General features: G+C 38.0%; 1 long non-coding RNA gene across 1 annotated transcript in view; it reads left to right on the top strand.

Moving 5' to 3' along the window:
- Positions 1-3,713: 3,713 nt before the first annotated feature.
- Positions 3,714-8,637, top strand: part of LOC117287050 — a 20,346-nt gene continuing 15,422 nt past the window's right edge. The window contains exon 1 of the long non-coding RNA XR_004518226.1: positions 3,714-4,211. This is a non-coding gene — a long non-coding RNA (uncharacterized LOC117287050). The remainder of the gene's footprint in view (positions 4,212-8,637) is intronic.

Raw genomic sequence — 8,637 nt, forward strand, 5'->3', positions numbered from 1 at the left:
CTAATAAAGGCCTTTCAAATGATTTTTCCTTCGCAGTGTCTAAACCAACATGAAGGAATATTACACAAAACAAATGTCTCAATGGCTAATAAACATTTTTTAATAATCTGTTTCATTAATTATTTGGGAGATACTAAAAGACTTCAGTGGAATAATATATCTACATAAATATCAGAAAGATAAAAAGGGAAAAGACAGACAATGCCATTTGTTGGTAAGGATGACTATGGAACTGGACTCCTCATAACTTTAGAAAACTGCTTGACAGTAGCTACTGAACATATAATTATAATGTTACTCATTAATTTTATTCTTAGGAATATATGTCTAATCCCTGACCCTCAACATTCCGTAAAATATATAGGCAAAGGTCCACTAATATATATAAAATGTTTATAAAAGCACCGTTTGTAATAGCCATAGACTAGAAGTAGCCTAATATCTATCAGTCATGGGTCAGGGATTTGGCTCAGTGGTTCCACTCCCTGCCTGGCAAGCTCAAGGGCCCAAGTCTGATCCCGGTACCAAAACAAAACAAAGCAAGAAAACCAACTAGTATCTATCAGTCATATAGTAAATACATAATTGATAGTGTAATTCACGCACGGGAATACTATACAACACAGACAAACTACTGCTATTCAAAACATGGATATATCTCACAAGCATAATACCGGGCAAAAGAGATCATGCAACAAAAGAGTGAATAATATAAGATTCCCTTTTTTGTTTGTTTGTTTGGTTGGTTGTTTTTTGTTTTGTTTTGGTTTGGTTTTTGGTACCGGAGATCGAACTCGGGGTCCTTGGGCTTGTGAGGCAGGTGGAGGAACCACTGAGCTAAATTCCCAGCCCAACTGCATTTCTGAATTAGGGCAGACACAGACGTGCCCCGTAACTAACCTTAAGGAAGGTGAGTTGGCTCCCTTCGCTGTTGGCAACACTGAGGGCTCAAGCCTTGGCTGTCACCCGCTTAGGGAAGCTCCTCAGCCATAGAGAGCGACCTGGCCCACACCCATGATCCACGATGGCAGGGGCATGAAGGCCTGGAGGTTGGTCCAGGGAGGGAAAACTGTGTCAGGTGGGGCGTTTCCCGCGGGGAGCGCTGAACTTGGAGAGTCTTCACTGCAGCATCAACAGGTACAAGGGCAGAAATAACCTGTCATTAGGAGCCGGAGGTGTTTATCCTTGAATGGCAGGGTAGAGTGTCCTGGCTGCTAGTGATGTTTATGCCATTTCTGAAATGTTTCACTTTGTGAAATGTCGACAAACTGTATAACTGTGATTTGTGCGTTTTTCTATGCTTGTTATACTGTACTTTGAGGAAATATTTACCAAAAGTGTCTATACCTTCAAAATAAGTGCCTTAATTCAAATAATTTTTAAATACTAGGTAGAAGATTTTTTAAAAAGGGAAAGAAATCCGTGATTGGTTCATTTACGGAGTCACTATGTGACTTTGAGCAAGTCTCTTAAATCCCCCGAGCCCACAACTCCCCGACTGTAACAGATTGAAACATAATACAATTATCTCTACACATACATCATTTACATACATTTGCTCATTTTCTAATCCCACAATTGCTTGGAAGAATGACTTTTTGGGTTTTGTTATCTCTATTTTTCCAATGGCAGAACAACCTCTGCAAGGTTTGGCTGCCATAGTTGCTAATCAGGTCCCAGACCCTAGTTTTCTGCAGCTGGTGTCTTTAACATCAAAGCAAAACAGGGTGTTTGAGAGTAGTGTGTAGTTTAGCATGCTAATGTCAGTAGTCATCTAGGATAATTTAGTAGAGAAAGATGTTTATAAGAGGGTAATTCTAGATAATAGTTAAGAAACAATTCAGACTTCATACTATAAAAGAAAAACAAGTTACTCAAACAGTCCAATGGAATAAAAAAATACTAAGGATAAACAGAGAAGAAGATGTCTATTCTAGGCTATCAGAGCTATCACAACTCATAGAAATTTTATGATTTGACTCAATGTTCTATATTTTTATGGTAATTACATGATTCTACCAGGGGGAAAGAAAGGAGTGTCTCTGAGTTCAATAAATATCATTCTGATGGCCTGAAAATCCAGTGCTAATTCCAAAGGTATGAGTCCTCTATTCATGAACTGTTATTATTTTGTTTTCAAATTCCCTTATCAAAACTACACACATACACACACACACACACACACACACACACACACAATCATGTCTTTCCATTTCTCTATAGAGAAGACCAATAAGGCCTCTGGAACTGTATGAGTTTAAGAAAGTATAAATTATACCCTGACTTTCTCCCAGCCTTCATCCTTGCACTAAGCCTGATAACCTCACTTTGATTTATGGGCATGTTTGTTTCTCTCAGCAATATTTAAGGGACAAGTAGTTGGCTTACATTTAATCTGGTCATGCTGCTTGTCAAAGAACACTCTCTGGTGTGTTCTCTCAAGTTTTGATGTGTATCTTCTTTTGAATACCTTGCAAAACCTATGGCTGCTCCAGAACTGGAGAAATGCCCAACCGGTGTGTGTCCGGACCTTTTACTTCTAAAAGACCCTTGTTTTACCAGTTGCATTCGTTAATTTGTAGGCCAATTAAGTTAGATTAATCTGTCAATTTTCTTAAGTTAATAAAATTAGTCATTTGATTATGATGTGGGATGAGCACAGAACAGAGAAAATTCAAAATCCTATGCCCATAGTATAAAGTAGCTAAAGAGATCAATCAGAATATATTTTCTGTGGAAGTCAAATAATCATTGGACCACCACTTTGGGTCATTACTCTTTATATTTGGGATACATAAATTGCTTAAGTACAAACAATTCACAGAAATCTTTTATATCAAAGTGATAGATCCGTTTTTTTAAAGCAACAGCTTTACTAAACTAAAATTTGCATATGATACAATTTCCCTTTTACATTTTATCCACACAAAATTATTAAACATCCTTTAAAACAGACTGAGAAACTTAGCAATCACAAAACCACAGTCATTTATTAACATTTTAAAATAATTTATAGCAGTATGTTGTTCTCAGAAGGAAAGACCCAACATTTATTATGAAAAGTTTTAGAATGTCCTCAGCAACCATTTTTAATAATGTGGCCCACCCAAAATTTACAGGCTACTTACTATCTGAAACTAAACTTTACTAATTTTATGTCATTTGAAATGTTTTTGTTGTATTTAATTAGTTCATTTGCGCAACAAAAAAAAGAGAAGACATGAAAATAATTTTTCCCTGTTAAGTTTATTGGTCCATTTAAAGCAAACAGTAAAGCTACATTTATCACTGGGATCTTGAACCTTTACATGACAGGTCTTAGTTGTTATTTTTTCCCCATGCCTCTGCCCTCCCTTCAGCCCCTCCACCCTCCCCTATTTACAAAGACTTTGTTTCCATTTTTTCCTTTTTTCACATTTTTCTTTTCCCTTATTTCCTTTCCCGTCCCCTTCCCACTTCCCTTTAATAATTTTCTTAAAATGAAATCCCTATGAATATTCCAAATGTGACATCATTTGGGGTCTGACACTTTCTTCATTCTTTCATTTCATGCTCTAATCAAGAAAAATGAGGTTTTATTTATTCATCATCACACAGTGAAACTACTTGTAAAGCTAAAAAATAAATAGGAAAACATTCCTGACAAACGAAAACCGTTATATCGAGACATTGTTTAATCAGATACTTGACAGAGTTCTTTTTTCCTTCCCCGATCTTTTCTACAAACTCTGCTGGCTCAACAAAACACATGGATACAAAGACAGCCTTTATCGTCGGGGTGTGAGGTAATTTATGGCTCCCGGTGACTGGTGATAATAGATTGCCTTGAATGTTAGGGGAGGCGCATGACAGAGCTGAAGGAAACAATGTATTCCATGCTGCAGGCACATGAATTTAAACTTCAGTAATAGGGACCATAAAAAGTCATCATGCGGGTCTGAAATGTATTTCAGTGCTTATGAATGTGCTGTAATATCCGGGAAGACAGCACCAGTGGTGCCAGGGACCCCTCCAGCGTGCAGCAACAGGGCGCCTAGCACAGACACCTCAGCGTGCTAAAGGCCTGGTCCTAACGCAGTCATCGGATTCGTTTAGTAAAGTAGGTCAAATGTTGTACTTGTCAGAAAGGCCCAGGAGCATAGCGCCTCTGCAGCGGGTTTGCCGAACTGTCGTTGAGCGAAGCTAATTGCTGTTCGTGAGTGCTGATGAAGGTAGTAAATTTAAAATCTTTTGTTCAATTTTGACATTTGTTTCCTTAGACATTTCAGTTCATTACCCCAAAGTTTTCCAACTGCAGAGGCGAGGTTGTATTTATACTGGCTATTTTAATGCAATGTCAGGGTTTGCAGAATTCTCGTTTACTCTAGCAGCTGAAAGGAGAGATGTGTGAACTGTTTCTTTTCTGACAAACCTACTACAGTACACATGCAGTTTCCGGTTATGGAGAATTATACAACTTGGGAATTTAGAAGATAAACCTTTCCTTTGTACTCACTGACTGCATGTGGTATTGGTAAGTACCCAACCATCAAGCATGCTTTTTAGAGACACTTATTACAGAAAACAAAAACAAAGCAAACATGAATGTGTGTATATGCAGCTGTAGAAATACTACAGTTATTTTCATAGAAAATTTGTAGCAACCATTTCATGAAGAAAATGGCTTTATGTTCATAATCCTGAACTCACCTTCCACTAAGTTTCCAGCCGTAGTATTTTTTATTTATGGCAGTATTCATTTCCCATTGATGTTATGAACAGGTAAATCTTAATATTTTTAGTGATCTGGTTTCAGGGGCATAGAGCAAGTGCTCGTCTTACCCCTCTCAAAATCTCTCTGCGGGGCCGATGGATTTCTGAAATACCACAATTTATCCATTAAATGTTTCATGTGCTGTTTATTCCCTGCTAATGCATAAATTTCTAAATAAGTAAAAATTTAGCATTTTCCATTTAATATAGACAAGTAGATAAAATATCTCCTTGAGAGCAGGAGAAAAAGTTGGACGCAGAAAAGATATTTATAAAAAGCATCCAGATATATATATATATATATAATATTATATAAATTAAATAATGTATATAAATAAACTTTAAAATATTACAGTAAAAGATGCATTGCCATTAATTGTCCTTAAAATCCTCCCCTCACTTTGCACACACTTCTCCCAGTGTCCCTGCCCCTTCTGGAGCAGTTCTGGAGTCCTCTTTCATGACTGTCTTTATAAGGTGTAATAAAACTGCGGTGAATGTTGTTCTGAGTGGCATCCAGCAGAAAAGCAGATTATTAAAAACATGCATCTGGTACTGTGCAGCGGAACTTGTGCTTTTTCCTCAAACTCCATATGATCGAGAAAGATAAACATTAGAAATTAAGTCAAGACACATCAAAGCAGCCATGACAATACAAAGACACTCATAATAACACTGATGAACTGTGGATGATAAAAATGAAATCCACAGAATGTAAATTTACAATTCCTTTTCCAAAATCCTTATAGACAGAAATAATTCAACACTCAAAAATTGTTCTAGGATTTTCAAAACATAAAATAGTTACCAATTTTATCTATAGGCACCACCACCAGTGTGGTCTACTGTGGTTATTTACTACCAAACAGTATTATTTCTAGAGTGAAACAAGAATATTCCTACAAAAATTGATTTCTAAACTTTTAAAAAAGTTAAATAGCCTCATAAGAGCTCAGGATAGATCTTTTTCAACCAAATAAGTTTGCCATGACCTTAGATACTTTGATTTAAGAATCGAGAATAAAAGTTTGTAGATTCTACCCTAACTGTCTTGCTTATTGTTATGATTTATATCTAGATGCCCCAAAAGTCTCATGCTCTCACACTGAGACACTATGATTGGATTATAGGGGCAGTATAACTGACCCTGCTGTTAGGAGGGTGGGGCCTGGCTGGAAGATATGGGCCACTGTGGGCATGACCCTGAGGTTCTAACTCCCTTCCCAGCTACCTCTCTTGACTCTCTCTGCTTCCTGGCTGCCTTGAGTGAGCTGCTATTCTTCCATTGTGCCCCTGTGCCCTGTTGTACTAGCGCGAAGCCAGTTCACTGTGGACTGAAACACGAGACAAAATAAACCTCCTTTAAGTTACGGGTATCCTTTATCTCTAGCATGACAAGTCTCTGGTTTATGACACATGGCACAAGTATCCGTAATAGGAAGTGCTATGCATGGGTGATGTGCAACTACTATATCATTCTGTGGGTCCCCCAAATGCCACCCCAAAATATATTTCTTTGATATATTTCAAGATGGTTATTCTGAGAAACTGTCTGAAAAGCTGATCTTTTATAGAAGAAATTTACAACTGTAAAGGAAATCTACATCTCTGAAGTAAAGAGCAAGGAGACATAAATAGATTTTCCTGATATCCTCACTCCTGCCTAGAAATTTTTTTTTCCCCGCAGGAAAAAGAAATTGGGAATCTGATATCTGGTGCAGACAGAAATTATCATGAGTGGCTTTCCCCTGGGAGCTTCATTTTCATAGCCTGACAATCATTTTTCTGTCCACTTATCTCATCAACTTTCATAGCTGGCCACCGCCTGCCCCATTAAAACAGATGTCCAAGCCCTGTTGCTTGCTTAGCTCTATACAAGTTTTAGCTATCTAATTCTGTCTCTTTCCTTGAAGTCTCATACTGTGCTTTTTTATAACTCATATCTCTGTTAATAACTTTGTTATGATTTTCTATTAATCTGCATATTTTCAGTTTATTTCAAAAATTACATTGTTTGAAGGTGGGGAGGGGAGGAGGGGGTGAAGGAAGGGTGGGGACAAGGGGAAAAAATGAGAACCAAGACCTGGCATGTAAAGGTACAAGATCCCAGTAATGAATGTAACTGTACTGTCTACCTAGAATATACCAATAAATTCAGTTTTTTTTAAAAATCACATGTATCACACCTTCAAAGGGAAAACAGTGCATTTAAAACTCTAAACATCATTCAGAGTCACCTAGCCAAGTGCTCACTAAAGCCAGCGTGCAAGTTTAGGGGGACAGCTTTCCCCCTGTTGCTCCTCTCGGATCAACATCCCTATGTTGAGGCACAATCCTCGTTGAAGTGCAGCTGAGCAGAGAGGGCTAAACAAGAATGAGGGATGGCGAGCGCTTGCTGCCTTGGCCTCCACCCTTCCTGCCTTCAGGAAGGACTCTGTCATTTTTAGGTCTGGAAGTCATTGTCTTCTTCGGTTGAGCAGAGACATCGTCATCTTTTAAGTCCCTCTCCCTGGGCACAGGAACTTAGAAAAGGAATTAGAATGGCATGCAGAATAGCTATTGCCTCCTCCTCTGATAAACCATAGTGGCGTCATTTTCAAGTGTTCCACATTATCTCCAGCCTTGTACCCTTCATGTCCTGCTTCGTGTTTCACCTTAGATACTATACACTCACTTCAAATTAAATCGAACTCAAAAATTTAGGTTCCCTTTTTAGGTTGTCTTTCCACAGACAACTAGGCTCCACATTCTTGAGGCATTTATGATTCCACTACTTAATCCACTCCCATAACAGAAAGGGGTAAGATCAGCTGGTTCTTCATTAGAATAGAGCTCCTTTTCTTATTTTTCAGTCTATCTCTAAAACTCAAACCCTTCTCAGTTCATGCCTGATTGTGGGGACAGTCCTTTACAAATAAGTAAATCAATTAAAATCTAAAACACCTTACGCTATCTGCACAAGGCCTGACCTACTGGTCAAAGGACCTGCAGAGAAGTGTAATTTTCAGATCCCCTTTCCCTCACCATAACAACTGTTACATAAGCAAGTAGCCGCTGAACTCAAGATCAGCGCTTTGAGTTTCTGAGTAACAAACTACAACATAATTAAGTCGTAAGCAAGGGAAATCTAATTTAGGAGCAATAAACAGCCAAATTTCATCCACTCATCAACAGCCAACTGATCAGACCATTCCCGAAACAAACACCTCACTGTCACCAATCAGGTGACTTTTTTACTTTGCTCCCAAGTTCAGCATATAAAGTTCTCTGTTCGTGCTGCTGGGTGAAACTCTCCTGCCTTCACCAGCCTTCCTCTTTCTGAGGAAAAAAAGATCTGATACTCACAAACTAGAGGTGGACAGGTTTATTCTGCCTCACAATGTCAAGGGGTTCAATCCACGGCAATCTGGTTTCAAGGCACAAATGTCATGGTGGAGGACCTTTTTCATATTTCTGCAGATAATCCCAAGCTGTCTTTCAGTTATTTGTTCTAGGAGGATTTGTCCTAGGAGGAGTATGAACAGAGTTCTAAGGAATTCGTCTATATTAATCTTTTTATCTGTTTCTTTTCCAGAATTCAGGGCTAACAATTGTCAAATGATTCGTAGGAACAGGGGTCATTTCAGTTTCAAAACACGGCTTCTTAAAATAATCATTTAAAAAATGGTAGTACTGGTATTCTTAACATTCTTTTTGCTCATAATATGAACTTTGATATAAACACCCTCATGATTTTTGACTGGAAAAATATGTAACTGATGCAGGAAATTTGAAAAAGTTTAGTACAATTGTCTTAACTGAAACCCACTTACCAAACTTTCTAGACTAATTACTACTCTCCATTTTTCTCAGTAAAATTTACTAATGCTCAAGGATCATTATTTC

Source organism: Fukomys damarensis, unplaced genomic scaffold (genome assembly GCF_012274545.1).
Source record: "Fukomys damarensis isolate Sample0158 unplaced genomic scaffold, DMR_v1.0_HiC HiC_scaffold_3, whole genome shotgun sequence".
NCBI classification, from domain to species: Eukaryota; Metazoa; Chordata; class Mammalia; order Rodentia; family Bathyergidae; genus Fukomys; species Fukomys damarensis.